This window comes from Carex rostrata, chromosome 9 (assembly GCF_964058835.1).
Source record: "Carex rostrata chromosome 9, lpCarRost1.2, whole genome shotgun sequence".
Taxonomy (NCBI): domain Eukaryota; kingdom Viridiplantae; phylum Streptophyta; class Magnoliopsida; order Poales; family Cyperaceae; genus Carex; species Carex rostrata.
Window position 1 is genome coordinate 946,886 of NC_135926.1, and position 17,938 is coordinate 964,823.

Genomic DNA, 17,938 nt, shown 5'->3' on the forward strand with positions numbered 1-17,938 from the left:
TAATTTGCACAAGACAATACTGTGCTCTAACTAATTAAAGAGCTTCCTTACCATATCAACTGATTGAATTGCTTCATAAACAAGCTTTTCTTCTATTCAAATCCAACATGTGAATCTAACTTGGCCTGATTAATTATAATTTGATTAAGACTTGTGGGGGCAAGAGAAAAAACATGAATTTAGAAAAAAGCAAAAGAAAAAAAAAAAAAGGACAGTGATAACAATCCCCGCAGGTTTATCCCCGCATTTATCCCCGCAGATACTGCCAAAAAAAACATGGGGGGACCGCTCAATCATTAATGAGCGTTTAAAAAACTGCGGGTATTTAACTTGAAGCATTAAAGTATTTACCTTGAATTTGTCAGGTATTAAACCCTATGCAATGATCTCTATTTATGAAATAATAAATCAATCCATTAATTGTCCTCGCACAAAATTTCCTTTTTTTTTGAATCGTCCCCGCTGATATCTCCATATTATGTCTAATTTACAGCCCTAAATTGTGCTTAAACCTGTGTTTTAAAGCCTATTAGTGTGGACTTTTTACTTATATTTCGATGAAATTTGGTACTGCTATGCTTTGTTTGGTATTTTGCAGGAAAAATGGTGAAAAACTGGATCTGACTACTTTTCATACGGCCCGTATGACATACCCTACGGGCCGTACAGCATCTGCCCAACCACACAGAAAGTTCCACAACAGAGGCACGAAGTCTCCAAGACAAAGCACTGGCATACGGCCTGTACGGTTAATACTACGCGATTTGCAACTTCTAGAGTTTATTTAATTTAAGTAAAGTCCAGTTAAGTTTCAACCGTCCCTGTGGATCGATACCTGATAATACTACTCGATTATGATTGTACACTTGCAATCTGAGTCGAAAGTGTAATCAAGGTTAAAAGGTACAGCTTGCTGTACTGAAACTTTGTGCATACTTTTGTGCGAACACCCGCACAACTGGGGACCATTAAATATGGGGGGACCGCTCAATCATTAATGAGCGTTTAAAAAACTGTTAGTATTTAACTTGAAGCATCAAAGTATTTAACTTGAATTTATCAGGTATTAAACCCTATGCAATGATCTCTATTTATGAAAGAATAAATCAATCCATTAATTGTTCCCGCACAAAATTTCTTTTTTTTTTTAATCGTCCCCGCACAACTGGAGACCATTAAATAAACAATCCTCTCACCCAATGTTAAATACTCTGAGACATAATGATAAATACTTTATGTTACATGGGTAAATACTTTACATTATATTGATAAATACTTTATGTTACATGGATAAATACTTCTCAGGCATACTTGCAACTTTCAGTAAAACATCAATGATAAATACTCTCATGCATAATGATAAATACTTTATGTTACATGGATAAATAGTTTGTATTGCATAGATAAATACTTCTCAGACATAATTGCAACTTACAGTAAAACATCAATGATAAATACTTTCAGACATAATGATACTCTATGTTATATGGATAAATACTCTATGTTACAAGGGTAAATACTTCTCAGAAATAATGATAAATACTTTTTTGAACATCAATTAACAGATAAACATTTATTAACAGTGATTGTTATTAGATAACAGTATAATTAATGCGCAGATTGTTTTTAAAGCAATAATTAACGTGGAAATTGTTATTAGAGGAATGCATAATTAATGCGGGGATGTGAGTGGGGGTTTCTTATAATTAGTGGAGGGATAAAAGGAAAATTTTAGGGAAATTAGTGGGGGGATATATGGCAGTTAAGGAAGAGAGAGAGTGCGGGGAAAATGGGGGATGAGAGTGGGGGGTTTGTTATAATTATTCAAAAAAAAAACATGAATTTAGTTAATTAAGTTTGATTCGACTTGACTGGGTTCAATAAAAAGAATTTGTTGGTGTAACCGTGTAAGAAGAAGAATTCGTATCACCTAAGCCCTAAGGTATAAAAATATTTCTGTTTGGATCTGGACCGTTCAATCAGAATCTGCATGAAATTGTACGGTCTAGATCCAAACAGAAATATTCTGGTACCTCAGAGGACGTGGATTCAAAGAAAAGCAATCGCGTCCTTTGCCAAGAGTTCAGATCCAGTGTGCTATCTGCCGTATGTATACCGTATAGAATGAGATCTGCATCATCCGTTTAAACCAGGCACGTATCTTAAATCTTACTTCTATTTAAGCGAATCGCTGCAGCCTGCAGGCACCAATGAAGTTCAGATCCAGTAAGGTAATCTGATACATCCGTTTTAAACTGACGCGAATCTTAAAGCGAATCCCTATAATTAAATTGGTGTTGAAATAGAGAATCGGACGAAACAATTTCATATCGAAGTCATCGACGGTTCAAGGCTCGGTCTAAAGCGTTTGATTTAAATTTTACGGTCCAGATCATCTTGAAACGGTCCAAATGAATTCTTCGCTCTAACTAAAGAGGTGTCGGATAAAAATAACATGAGGCCCAAGCGCCTTTTATTCGTTATTTATTTTGGACTGGAATAGGCCCAGGTTTTATTATAGAAATAACATGAGGCCCAAGCCCAATGCAAGTAAAACTTGCCAGATAATAAAATAAAGGGGAAATTTCCAGTGTACCCATTCAAATATTTGAAATAGCCAATTTCTCCATTAAATTATCATAATATTCAATTTTTCCATGAAAATTTAAAATTCTTTCTTATATCCCCTTTTACTTATTTTTCTTTTTATTTAATTATTTTAAAATTTAAATTGACCATTATGCCCCTCTGATTATAAATGGATATGTCCATTTATGTTTCAACAGGATTGAAGAAGAAAAGGAAAGCTTCCTTTCTTCGCTAGGAAAAATCTAATTTCGAGGATTTAGTTGAAATCAGTGAAATGAAGACCTTTCTCATTTGACGATTTAGTTGAATCCATGAAAAAGCTCGGTGACATTTCTCATTTAAGTTGAGACTGGAATTTCTCATTCGAAGGTTAGTTCTTTTGTTAATATTAGCGTTGCCCAAATGAAAATGAGAAAAACGGTGACCTTTCTCATATATATGTTATATCCCATAAATTTAAAACATGATTAATTATACTAATCTAAAAGTTTTACTCAAATAATTTATGTTATTCTATTTTATTTATCAAATTAAAATATAAACTAGAAACCTTGAGATATATACATATATATAATTTATGAAACTTTGAAAATAAACAACAAGATTGTGTAAATAGATAAATCAATCAGGATTTAATTAAATGTACAAGGATATGAGTTTTCACGCAAACAAAACTTTAAAAGCTACAAATCTCGTTCATAATAAATTATATAGCCAAATTAGATTTTTATATGCATAAATGAGTATTATAACAAATTTTCCCAAACCAATTTTCATTAGAATCCAATTATTATATCCAATCATATTCATTAGAAACCCCATTTTATTGTTAGATTGTTGTAACCCTTGGATCTCTTCATAGCACTGCATTTGAAGTTATCTAAACCCTTGATGTTGAATTAAATAAATTCATATTGAAATTCTGAATTCGTTTGGACCTTTGGATTAAATCTAGCACGAATCTTGACTTAATCCCATGCCTTGTTTTTGAATCCAATTGAAACTAAGATTTAATCAAATTGAATAAAAATTTCGGATCCATGCACATATCACTCCTGCCTCCGTTTCTCTCCTTTTCTTCTTTCTTCCACCGACAACGGACCCCACCCCCACAGACCTTTCTCTTTCTCTCTTTTCTCCCCTCCCGTTCCCCTTCTTCTCCCTTTCGCGCAAGACAGAGGCGCCCCTGCCTCTTCCTCTTTGTTTCACTAAAACCCTAGGCCCACCCATCTCCTCTTCCGCTGACTTACGGGCCCCCTCCCGTTGCTCTCTCTCTTTCCATTTCGTTTCATGGAGACGAAAAAGAGGAGGGAAAAATCCCGCCTTTGGTTCGAGTGGTCGCGATTTTCTTCATTCTCCACCTGCTCCCATCGTTTCACCCTCGTGGGCGATGACCTCGGCAGCACGGCTGTCAGATGGTTGTCCCTGCAAGACTGACCCGTCCCCTCGTGTACGAAATGGTGTGAGTTGCTATAAATTCCCCTCTCAGCTCTCTCTCTGGTTTTTCCCTTTGTTTTTTTTTGCCATTGATAGTGATGCCCCTGTGCCTTGTCTCATGTGTTGAGAAAAACTTGCATCTCCCTCTATAAATTTCTGTTTTCCCTCTGAATTGGTTGTTCTAGTGTGAAAATTTCGGTGCTAAGTAGTGACTGTCTTGGTGCTCGCTGATTCCATTGTCTCGGTGTGCTCTGATTTCCTTTGCTTGGTGATTGTTGTGACTGTTCTGACTGGCGCTTGCTTGGTGCCGTGCTGGTGTTGGCCCGGTGCTGTTCTGGTATTCGCTTGGAGCCGGCTGTTCTTTTCCCAATCCATCTCGTGCTAGCTCAATCGGGTAAACTCTAAAACACTCGTTTATGTGATCGAATTTTTGGCCCTTTGCTCGAGTTGTTGATTTTCTCGGCAAAGTTTTGACCTGGGGGCTGTGTTAATTTACGCCTTGCTGCTGCCTTGTCAGTGTGTTATGTTGCTTGGCTTGTGCTTTGCTACTACCCTTGTGAATTGTTGTATGATGCACTTACCCCCCCTGCATTGTTGTATTGATTGGTAACTGGTACTGAATCGTACCAGTTCTGTTTTTTTTCCTATCTGCTGTGATGCTGGTTGCTTGTTGTTTTCCCTATCTGGTGCTGTTTGACCTCTGTTCCGTGCAGCCTGGTTGTGCTATTTTGCTTGAGTTCTGGTACTGGTACCAGTCGGTACAGACCTAGTGTAATTACTGGTAACCAATATTGATCTGACAGGGACCCCTTTCGTGATGTTCTGAATTGTGGGGGTTGTTTACGCATAATGTAGGTCCTTGTGATAATTGAAATTTAAGAAGGGATTGTTTTGAAAATATGTATGAAATTGGAATTGGGCCCTTGTAAAACAAATAATAAAAGGGGGCCTTATGGGCCTATGGTTTCTGCTGGGCCGAAATCAAGTTATTAATAAATTGAGGAAAGCTTGGGCTTTCTTTATGGGCCTATGCAGAAATTAAATAAAAGAATGTGGGCTTGGCTTTATTAATAATTATGGTATTTGGAATTTTTCCAAAAAGCGTAATTGTCGGATTTAAAACGTGGCTTTTTAAGTTTAAGTTTTATGAGGAATCGAATTAAAATCGAATGCTTACGTAAACTTGAACTAGCTCGGGAAATGATTATACCGTCCAGGGTCTGATGCCTCGATGATGACTCATAACATAATTTGAGCAGATACTATAATAACCCGATTGGACACCTGTATGATCCCGAAACAAACCCAACTAAAACACCCAACACATTAAAATAAAAATAAAAGTTTCATAAGAGGTTTTTAAAATTAAAACATTCCTTTTAAACATTTTCAAACTTGTACGAAAACTCATTGCTAATTAATAAATGACGATTAATTAGTAACAGAAAAATATTATGTCTGACTTAGATTCGAAACGACTAATTATACGTAGAATTAGATTAGTTATAAAATAACGAACTGCTCGACTTAGAAATAATTAGCAAAACACGTAAAGTAGGTAAACATTTCTTTTCTAAAATTTTCGTAAAACAAGTTTACGTATCTAAATTTTACTATAACTAAAGACATATTATAATACTTATTAGTTTAGTAATAATTACATAAGTTATGCACTTTTATAAGAATAGTAATATTAGGAATTTTTAATAATAAATTAATTCTTCGAAAATGCAATTCAATTGGTTAGAATAATTATAGTTAAGTTAGAATAAAGCAAATAGCTAAGTAATTAGGATATACTAATTAGGTAAGAACATGTAAAAGATTTATGTAACTCACGAATAATAATTTTACGAATATTTCGACTTTAGAATTTTTTTTTATAAGCAACTTATCTTCAAATTAAATTATTAAAACTATAAATTATTTAGAATTAAAATTTGGATAATTTAAATCAAAGTAAATAATTAATATCCGACTAACTGGTTCAGTCGGGCTGACTGAATCGATAACCTTTATAAAATCGAAATAATTGATAATTTAATTTACATATTAACTGGGGCGAGGGTTAGAATAATTTAGCGTAGATTTTAATTAGTGTAATTTCGTGATTTCAGATCAGTCGACTCCGTACGAGTCTGATCCGTGGATCGATCCGACTGACCCGCAGTTCGGAGCATACGCGGAGCACGTTGATTATTAGCGACAGAGACTCCAGCCCTACAGGTGTGGGATATCTGAATTATTCTTTTCGTGGGCGTACTCTTACCAGTCGATCCATCTGACCTGACATCCGCACTTTATTTTTAAGTAGTTGCCTTAAAACTGTAGAGCATGTTTATCCTTTCTGCACTGTAGGTAGAATTGCATGAACCCTGAAAAACTCGAATTTACTGTATTTTAAGAGTAGAGTAATTAAATAATATTATATATGTATCTTATTAGAATATTAGGCTATTAGCTGTCTTCTTCTCGTAAAAGACTATATTATTATTACGTGCATACGCATGCGAGTTCTGTGGCACGATACGATTCGGGATTTGTTCCCTCCCTACATTAGGAGCTACTTTGCCTAGAACAGGATTCCAAGGTCGAGCTACGGGAGCCTACGGGAGCTACGGGAGTCTACGGGAGTCAACGGGGGTCAACGGGAGCCTACGGTTGTGCCGGGCTCAAGCCGGACCCAATGACCGGACTCATAGCCGGACTCATAGCCGGACTCAGCCGGTCTCAGCCGGTCTCGAGCCTTGTGGAATCATGCGTGGTGTACCTATTGGACTGGCCAGACGGTAGAGTTCTCTTCTGCTCATGAGGAAGGAGATTAACTTTTTACGACCTGCATTGTATGATTTCTCCTATTGGATATGTTTGGGTGACGAATCGTTAGGCGAGATGACACATTGGATTGATATAACCATCGGCTAGTGTGCTATTATCTTGTGGAGCAATGCTCGATGTCACTAGGCAACGTGTATCATTGCACTCTGATCACAGTCCTTGGATTATATTGTTTGGATCTTTTTGATCCTATTGGCACGGCACGGGGTGATTTCTTTATCCATATTATTATTATTGTATTTGGGCACACAGTGCAAGGAGTACTGGATTCCGACTTGATTTATATCCGATATTACACCTTGATTTTATTTTGGGTTTATTTCGCATGTTGGCATAATAGAATAATCGCATCATGGCATCATTCAAAAGTATTGCAAATTCTATTAGCTATTAATATAAGTTCACACATGTGCATATTTTTAATTGCATTCATTTTATAAATAAAAGTGCTTTGACCGTAGAGGATCCCTGAGGGGATAATTCTGGGTCACATACTGGGCGATTCGTCGCTCACCCACAAGTTGTTTCGTGGGTTTTAGGTACAGCATCTGGCGATCCGCAGCAGGAGTTGTCAAGAGTTGTCCCCGATGGCCCCACCGTTTGATTAGCTAGAGTTAGACTTTTGATCAGGTTTACGAGTCTCGTATTTCCTGTGTTATATATACGAGCTCGATAGATCATGTATCCCCTTCTATAGATGGTGTTATTTGGATCCGAGATGGATCGAATTATATGTTATGTATGTGTATGTTTATTTATTTGCTATGTGACTGATGCTTGATATTTATATTATTTTTGCTTCCGCTGCTGTTTGATTTATTATTTATGGTTAGCCTTACGTGCTTAATGATTAATTAAGCACGAGGCGAGGTTGATCACATCTTAATCCAGAATTCTTGGTTTGGGGTGTGACATCCTTAGGGTGGTATCAGAGCCAGGTTACCGTTATCCTTATGGGCTGAGCTGGGTATCACTCGAAGAAACCAAAAATCAAGCATAGTCACATGCCAATGATGAATATATCCATATGAATATATATATCCATATGTACATATATATATTTATATATATGTATATAAGTACATGAGTCAAAGCACTTCGAGCAATACCTTTCAAACGAGAAACTTGCATATAGATAATTATGATCGAAATTCCCTATAGTCATACGTCCCATCTCACACGTAGCATGGATCTTATATTTTTGTTACTGTTGATTTACAGATACGCCATGGACGATCGTCGCGATCCCCATCTGCGGCGCCGTAGAGCTGCATCTCAGCCACTTGAACCCCACTCGGAGCTCTCGGTAGGTAGCGCAGGTAGCCGAGCTGGCTCATCGCAGGCTGCTGGCCGTATGGTATACCAGCCACCACCACCACCCCCGCCTCCTTCCCCACCCCGCAGGGGTGGACATTTCCCTTCACCCTCTCGCTCTCCACCACGTAGGCGTGGACCGCGTGGACCACCGTCACCACCCCGTGGTGGCATGGACGCTGCACAGCTCATGCAGCAGTTCTTCGAGGGTCTGGCCCAGTTTGCGGGTCAGGGAGCTGTTGCGGGTCGCGACCAGCGCGATCCTTTCACCCTAGCCCATCGAGATTTCATCCGTATTCACACGCCCCGGTTTGACGGGCGTGGCGCTTATACCGTGGCTGAGGAGTGGCTCGCCGCGGTACAGGAGACACTTCGTCTTGCTCGATCTCCTGTGGGCTATCATACTGAGCTCGCCGCTACACTCCTTGACGGAGATGCCCGTCATTGGTGGGCCTCACGGCAGCCCCAGTACGAGCACGAGGGCCACGAGGGCCCTATACCTTGGACATGGTTTACCACTGCTTTTCGCGCCCGCTTCATGGGTCAGGCACGTCTACGGACCCTTAGGCAGAGCTTTGAGTCTCTCACTCAGGGCAGCTCGACTGTGCGCCACTACGGGTCCCAGTTCATCAGCTTGTCTCGCTATGCCCCCGACTTAGTGGCAGATCCGCAGGATCGCCGCCTACGTTTCATTGAGGGATTGCAGCCCTCACTGGCATTGCACACGACCGCCTGTTCGAGCACGACCATCGACACCTTGATAGACCACGCGGAGTCGATAGAGAGACTCCAGCACCAGCATCGGAGTGTCCGACCGAGGACCGATTTCACTGCCTCCCAGGGACGAGGTAGGGCCGTCCCCTCCCAGCAGATGATGAGGCAGCCCCAGTTTCAGCCATTCCGTGGTCCGTCAGGATCAGCAGCTCCTCGCGTACGCTCAGGCGCCTGTTTTATCTGCCAGTCTCCCGACCATTGGGCATCCGCATGCCCACAGCGTTCAGGAGCTGGCCAGACGTCTGCCCGAGCTCCCCCTGAGAGATACAGAGGTCGCGGACAGTCCGGCTTTGGTCGGGGTCAGACTACGATTCTTCCCCGCAGCAGCGGTGGCAGCACTCCACAGCGAGGCGGTAGGTTTGGACCTGGCGGTGGCCGCGACTCTGCACGCATCCATGCTACATTAGGGGAGGAGATTCCGGCCGCCGAGACATTTGGCGGGGAGGTACTACCAGACCCCCCTACCTCGGACGAGCAGATGTATGAGGGCGCGGATCTCATCACAGGTACGTTACTTATATCTAGTTGTCCGGCATACGTACTTATCGATACAGGCGCTAGTCACTCTTTCGTATCAGTTAGTTTCGTTCGTACGCATGAGTGGACTACCGAGCTTAGGGCCTGTGCCATGGAGGTACAGACGCCCCTCGGGAAGCGAGTCCTGGTAGACAGGATTTGCAAGGACCGCAAGATCCGAATCGCCGATAGGGACCTAGCAGTAGACCTTACGGTATTGGACATGTGTGATTTTGACGTACTGCTGGGTCTAGACTGGTTGGCCACGCATCACGCTGTAGTTGACTGTGAGAGACACGTCGTACGGTTCGGTCGACCGAACGAGGTTTCGTTCGTCTTCAAGGGCCGAAAGCCAGGGATAGGGATTCCTGTCATATCTGCACTTCGAGCGACTCACTTACTCACGTCTGGATGCAGCGCGTTTCTCGCATCCGTAGTCATGGCTGAGGGCGAGGATGGAGATGGAGATTTAGATAGCGTACCGATAGTGAGGGAGTTTTCTGACATATTTCCGGAGGAGCTACCTGGGATGCCCCCAGACCGCGAGGTTGAGTTCTGCATAGAGCTACAGCCCGGGACTACACCAGTTGCGCGAGCCCCCTATCGCATGGCACCGGCCGAGCTCAGGGAGCTCAAGACGCAACTCGAGGACCTTCTCGAGAAGGGCTTCATCCGACCGAGTACATCTCCATGGGGAGCTCCTGTCCTCTTTGTGAGGAAGAAGGATGGATCCCTTCGTCTCTGCATCGACTATCGAGAGTTGAACAAGTGTACGGTGCCCAACCGGTATCCTCTACCGCGCATCGATGACTTGTTCGATCAGCTACAGGGTTCACAGGTGTATTCGAAGATCGATCTGCGGTCCGGATATCACCAGATGCGCATTCGGGCGACCGACGTTCCGAAGACCGCATTCCGCACCCGATACGGACACTACGAGTTCCGAGTCATGTCCTTCGGACTGACGAACGCTCCCGCCTACTTCATGAGTCTCATGCACTCAGTTTTTGCAGATTATCTAGACTCGTTCGTGGTAGTATTTATCGATGACATTTTGGTCTACTCCAAGAGTCAGGAGGAGCATGCCATGCACTTACGGATGGTGCTACTGCGACTTCGAGAGCATCGGCTATATGCTAAGTTCTCGAAGTGCGCCTTCTGGATCGAGCGAGTTGACTTCCTTGGACACGTAATATCTAGAGATGGATTAGCAGTTGATCCACATAAGATATCGGCTATCACTGATTGGCAGGCACCCACGAGCGTCACGGAGGTACGGAGTTTCTTGGGGTTAGCGGGCTACTACCGCCGCTTCGTCAAGGACTTCTCACGACTTTCTCTACCGTTGACTCAGCTGCTGCAGAAAGGAGTCAAGTATGAGTGGACTCCTGAGCGCGAGAGCAGCTTCAAGGAGCTCAAGAGTCGGCTCGTTACAGCACCGGTCCTAGCTATGCCTATCTCTGGTATGGAGTATACCGTCTACACTGACGCTTCTCATTGCGGACTAGGATGCGTCCTGATGCAGGATGGTCATGTCATTGCCTACGCCTCGAGGCAGCTGCGCACCCACGAGAGGAACTACCCCACCCACGACTTAGAGCTTGCAGCCGTGATCTTCGCTTTGAAGATCTGGCGTCACTATCTCTACGGTGACAAGTGCAAGATCTATACGGACCACAAGAGCCTTAAGTACGTCTTCACGCAGAAGGAGCTCAACCTTAGACAGCGGAGGTGGCTCGAGTTGATGAAGGACTACCAGCTGGAGATACATTATCATCCAGGGAAGGCAAATGTAGTGGCAGACGCCCTGAGTCGCAAGAGTCGAGGCAACATGGCGGCAATGATCACGCAGCAGCATCATCTGCTCGAGGACATGAGGCGACTGGATCTGTGGGTAGCTCCATCCGAGGAGCCGGTATGCGAGGCTAGCAGTAGCCGCGAGATAGTGGTAGCTTCATTAGTGGTACAGCCGACCTTGATGGATGAGATACGACAGGCTCAGAGTAGTGACTACCGGCTCGAGAGGATTCGTGCCACTGTCACATCCGGTCGGAGCACCCCATTTAGGGTAGACGAGGAGGGTGCTTTGAGATTCCGTGACAGACTATGCGTTTCGGACACAGCTTCGCTTAAGGACAAGATCCTTAAGGAAGCACACGACTCAGTATACGCTATCCATCCTGGCGAGACGAAGATGTATCAAGATCTGAAGAGATACTACTGGTGGAGGAACATGCGCCGAGAGATTGCACTCTTTGTGGCGAAGTGCTTAACCTGTCAGAAGGTTAAAGCTGATCGTCAGAGACCTCCAGGACTCATTCAGCCACTTAAGAAATCAGAGCAAAAGTTCGACATCATCACCATGGACTTCGTGACTGGTCTGCCGAAGACCAAGTCGAAGGATGACGCGATATGGGTCATAGTTGACACTTTGACCAAGGCGGCTCACTTCATCGCCTTTCGATATGGTTTGACTGGAGAGCAGATGGCCATGTTATACATGGTACATCAGCACCGATTACACGGCGTTCCGACCACGATTATCTCTGACCGCGACCCTCGGTTTACGGCTCGGTTCTGGAAGAGCTTTCATGAGGCTCTCGGGACCGAGGTAGTTTTTAGCACCGCCCATCATCCGCAGACCGACGGTCAGTCAGAGCGTACGATCCAGACGTTAGAGGATATGCTTCGCGCATGTGCGTTGACGATGCGAGGCGACTGGACGGATCATCTGCACATGGCAGAGTTCTCGTATAACAGTAGCTACCACACGAGTATCGGCATGTCACCGTTCGAGGCTATGTATGGACACCGAGTTCGTACTCCTGTTTGTTGGGGGCCTACTAGCGCGATTCGCCCTACCGTACCTCAGTTGATCGAGGAGTGTGCGGATAAGGTGCGAATTATTCAAGATCGGCTGAAGGCGGCTCAGGACCGTCAGAGGAAGTACGCAGATCCGAAGCGTCGAGACTTCAGCATGGAGGTAGGCGAGCACGCCCTTTTACGAGTGTCTCCCCGCAAGGGAGTCATGAGGTTCGGAGTTAAGGGCAAGCTAGCACCACGTTACATAGGCCCGTTTATGATTCTTGAGCGAGTAGGTAGCACCGCGTACCGACTTGCATTACCTCCGTCTCTTGCTGGTGTACACGATGTCTTTCATGTATCTCAGCTACGACGCTACATGAGAGGCGAGTCACATGTTTTAGAGTACGAGCCGTTACAGGTAGCTCATGATTTGACCTACGAGGCCCGTCCGATACGCATTCTGGATGCACAGGATACACAGCTACGGAGACGGGCTATTCGCCGAGTACTAGTGCAGTGGGAGTATCACACTCCACGAGAGGCGACTTGGGAGCTCGAGGATGACATGCGAGAGCGATACCCACAGTTATTCGCATCGACTTAGTTCTAGACGTTCGGGACGAACTTTTTATTTGGGGGGGAGGTTGTTATATCCCATAAATTTAAAACATGATTAATTATACTAATCTAAAAGTTTTACTCAAATAATTTATGTTATTCTATTTTATTTATCAAATTAAAATATAAACTAGAAACCTTGAGATATATACATATATATAATTTATGAAACTTTGAAAATAAACAACAAGATTGTGTAAATAGATAAATCAATCAGGATTTAATTAAATGTACAAGGATATGAGTTTTCACGCAAACAAAACTTTAAAAGCTACAAATCTCGTTCATAATAAATTATATAGCCAAATTAGATTTTTATATGCATAAATGAGTATTATAACAAATTTTCCCAAACCAATTTTCATTAGAATCCAATTATTATATCCAATCATATTCATTAGAAACCCCATTTTATTGTTAGATTGTTGTAACCCTTGGATCTCTTCATAGCACTGCATTTGAAGTTATCTAAACCCTTGATGTTGAATTAAATAAATTCATATTGAAATTCTGAATTCGTTTGGACCTTTGGATTAAATCTAGCACGAATCTTGACTTAATCCCATGCCTTGTTTTTGAATCCAATTGAAACTAAGATTTAATCAAATTGAATAAAAATTTCGGATCCATGCACATATCACTCCTGCCTCCGTTTCTCTCCTTTTCTTCTTTCTTCCACCGACAACGGACCCCACCCCCACAGACCTTTCTCTTTCTCTCTTTTCTCCCCTCCCGTTCCCCTTCTTCTCCCTTTCGCGCAAGACAGAGGCGCCCCTGCCTCTTCCTCTTTGTTTCACTAAAACCCTAGGCCCACCCATCTCCTCTTCCGCTGACTTACGGGCCCCCTCCCGTTGCTCTCTCTCTTTCCATTTCGTTTCATGGAGACGAAAAAGAGGAGGGAAAAATCCCGCCTTTGGTTCGAGTGGTCGCGATTTTCTTCATTCTCCACCTGCTCCCATCGTTTCACCCTCGTGGGCGATGACCTCGGCAGCACGGCTGTCAGATGGTTGTCCCTGCAAGACTGACCCGTCCCCTCGTGTACGAAATGGTGTGAGTTGCTATAAATTCCCCTCTCAGCTCTCTCTCTGGTTTTTCCCTTTGTTTTTTTTTGCCATTGATAGTGATGCCCCTGTGCCTTGTCTCATGTGTTGAGAAAAACTTGCATCTCCCTCTATAAATTTCTGTTTTCCCTCTGAATTGGTTGTTCTAGTGTGAAAATTTCGGTGCTAAGTAGTGACTGTCTTGGTGCTCGCTGATTCCATTGTCTCGGTGTGCTCTGATTTCCTTTGCTTGGTGATTGTTGTGACTGTTCTGACTGGCGCTTGCTTGGTGCCGTGCTGGTGTTGGCCCGGTGCTGTTCTGGTATTCGCTTGGAGCCGGCTGTTCTTTTCCCAATCCATCTCGTGCTAGCTCAATCGGGTAAACTCTAAAACACTCGTTTATGTGATCGAATTTTTGGCCCTTTGCTCGAGTTGTTGATTTTCTCGGCAAAGTTTTGACCTGGGGGCTGTGTTAATTTACGCCTTGCTGCTGCCTTGTCAGTGTGTTATGTTGCTTGGCTTGTGCTTTGCTACTACCCTTGTGAATTGTTGTATGATGCACTTACCCCCCCTGCATTGTTGTATTGATTGGTAACTGGTACTGAATCGTACCAGTTCTGTTTTTTTTCCTATCTGCTGTGATGCTGGTTGCTTGTTGTTTTCCCTATCTGGTGCTGTTTGACCTCTGTTCCGTGCAGCCTGGTTGTGCTATTTTGCTTGAGTTCTGGTACTGGTACCAGTCGGTACAGACCTAGTGTAATTACTGGTAACCAATATTGATCTGACAGGGACCCCTTTCGTGATGTTCTGAATTGTGGGGGTTGTTTACGCATAATGTAGGTCCTTGTGATAATTGAAATTTAAGAAGGGATTGTTTTGAAAATATGTATGAAATTGGAATTGGGCCCTTGTAAAACAAATAATAAAAGGGGGCCTTATGGGCCTATGGTTTCTGCTGGGCCGAAATCAAGTTATTAATAAATTGAGGAAAGCTTGGGCTTTCTTTATGGGCCTATGCAGAAATTAAATAAAAGAATGTGGGCTTGGCTTTATTAATAATTATGGTATTTGGAATTTTTCCAAAAAGCGTAATTGTCGGATTTAAAACGTGGCTTTTTAAGTTTAAGTTTTATGAGGAATCGAATTAAAATCGAATGCTTACGTAAACTTGAACTAGCTCGGGAAATGATTATACCGTCCAGGGTCTGATGCCTCGATGATGACTCATAACATAATTTGAGCAGATACTATAATAACCCGATTGGACACCTGTATGATCCCGAAACAAACCCAACTAAAACACCCAACACATTAAAATAAAAATAAAAGTTTCATAAGAGGTTTTTAAAATTAAAACATTCCTTTTAAACATTTTCAAACTTGTACGAAAACTCATTGCTAATTAATAAATGACGATTAATTAGTAACAGAAAAATATTATGTCTGACTTAGATTCGAAACGACTAATTATACGTAGAATTAGATTAGTTATAAAATAACGAACTGCTCGACTTAGAAATAATTAGCAAAACACGTAAAGTAGGTAAACATTTCTTTTCTAAAATTTTCGTAAAACAAGTTTACGTATCTAAATTTTACTATAACTAAAGACATATTATAATACTTATTAGTTTAGTAATAATTACATAAGTTATGCACTTTTATAAGAATAGTAATATTAGGAATTTTTAATAATAAATTAATTCTTCGAAAATGCAATTCAATTGGTTAGAATAATTATAGTTAAGTTAGAATAAAGCAAATAGCTAAGTAATTAGGATATACTAATTAGGTAAGAACATGTAAAAGATTTATGTAACTCACGAATAATAATTTTACGAATATTTCGACTTTAGAATTTTTTTTTATAAGCAACTTATCTTCAAATTAAATTATTAAAACTATAAATTATTTAGAATTAAAATTTGGATAATTTAAATCAAAGTAAATAATTAATATCCGACTAACTGGTTCAGTCGGGCTGACTGAATCGATAACCTTTATAAATTCGAAATAATTGATAATTTAATTTACATATTAACTGGGGCGAGGGTTAGAATAATTTAGCGTAGATTTTAATTAGTGTAATTTCGTGATTTCAGATCAGTCGACTCCGTACGAGTCTGATCCGTGGATCGATCCGACTGACCCGCAGTTCGGAGCATACGCGGAGCACGTTGATTATTAGCGACAGAGACTCCAGCCCTACAGGTGTGGGATATCTGAATTATTCTTTTCGTGGGCGTACTCTTACCAGTCGATCCATCTGACCTGACATCCGCACTTTATTTTTAAGTAGTTGCCTTAAAACTGTAGAGCATGTTTATCCTTTCTGCACTGTAGGTAGAATTGCATGAACCCTGAAAAACTCGAATTTACTGTATTTTAAGAGTAGAGTAATTAAATAATATTATATATGTATCTTATTAGAATATTAGGCTATTAGCTGTCTTCTTCTCGTAAAAGACTATATTATTATTACGTGCATACGCATGCGAGTTCTGTGGCACGATACGATTCGGGATTTGTTCCCTCCCTACATTAGGAGCTACTTTGCCTAGAACAGGATTCCAAGGTCGAGCTACGGGAGCCTACGGGAGCTACGGGAGTCTACGGGAGTCAACGGGGGTCAACGGGAGCCTACGGTTGTGCCGGGCTCAAGCCGGACCCAATGACCGGACTCATAGCCGGACTCATAGCCGGACTCAGCCGGTCTCAGCCGGTCTCGAGCCTTGTGGAATCATGCGTGGTGTACCTATTGGACTGGCCAGACGGTAGAGTTCTCTTCTGCTCATGAGGAAGGAGATTAACTTTTTACGACCTGCATTGTATGATTTCTCCTATTGGATATGTTTGGGTGACGAATCGTTAGGCGAGATGACACATTGGATTGATATAACCATCGGCTAGTGTGCTATTATCTTGTGGAGCAATGCTCGATGTCACTAGGCAACGTGTATCATTGCACTCTGATCACAGTCCTTGGATTATATTGTTTGGATCTTTTTGATCCTATTGGCACGGCACGGGGTGATTTCTTTATCCATATTATTATTATTGTATTTGGGCACACAGTGCAAGGAGTACTGGATTCCGACTTGATTTATATCCGATATTACACCTTGATTTTATTTTGGGTTTATTTCGCATGTTGGCATAATAGAATAATCGCATCATGGCATCATTCAAAAGTATTGCAAATTCTATTAGCTATTAATATAAGTTCACACATGTGCATATTTTTAATTGCATTCATTTTATAAATAAAAGTGCTTTGACCGTAGAGGATCCCTGAGGGGATAATTCTGGGTCACATACTGGGCGATTCGTCGCTCACCCACAAGTTGTTTCGTGGGTTTTAGGTACAGCATCTGGCGATCCGCAGCAGGAGTTGTCAAGAGTTGTCCCCGATGGCCCCACCGTTTGATTAGCTAGAGTTAGACTTTTGATCAGGTTTACGAGTCTCGTATTTCCTGTGTTATATATACGAGCTCGATAGATCATGTATCCCCTTCTATAGATGGTGTTATTTGGATCCGAGATGGATCGAATTATATGTTATGTATGTGTATGTTTATTTATTTGCTATGTGACTGATGCTTGATATTTATATTATTTTTGCTTCCGCTGCTGTTTGATTTATTATTTATGGTTAGCCTTACGTGCTTAATGATTAATTAAGCACGAGGCGAGGTTGATCACATCTTAATCCAGAATTCTTGGTTTGGGGTGTGACAATATATATGGTGATATTTCTCAAGATTGTTTTTTTTTCTTGATTTACGTGTGAAAAATAGAAATGAGAAATTTTTGATATTATGATCTAGAGAGATGTTGGTTTCTAGCATCAACTTTGGTTACGACAATTAGATGTGAATAGTAGTTTTTTTTGGAGATTAGATTAATTCTGAGATGTAAAAAGGGGTATTGCAGGTGTTTATTTTTTCTAATATTAAGAGTACTGTGTTTGTAAATCAAGATTAATTATTAAAGAACTAAATTATCTT

The 17,938-nt window shown here is 41.7% G+C and overlaps 2 long non-coding RNA genes across 2 annotated transcripts; both read left to right on the plus strand.

The window, feature by feature from the left end:
* Nucleotides 1–4,152: 4,152 nt before the first annotated feature.
* On the plus strand, nt 4,153–7,666 carry LOC144559710 (uncharacterized). The gene is made up of 3 exons (XR_013513211.1): nt 4,153–4,420; nt 6,144–6,252; nt 7,404–7,666. It is a non-coding gene; the product is annotated as an uncharacterized LOC144559710 (long non-coding RNA).
* Nucleotides 7,667–14,042: 6,376 nt separating this feature from the next.
* LOC144559712 (uncharacterized) lies at nt 14,043–17,556 on the plus strand. The gene is made up of 3 exons (XR_013513213.1): nt 14,043–14,310; nt 16,034–16,142; nt 17,294–17,556. It is a non-coding gene; the product is annotated as an uncharacterized LOC144559712 (long non-coding RNA).
* The last annotated feature ends 382 nt before the right edge of the window (nt 17,557–17,938 follow it).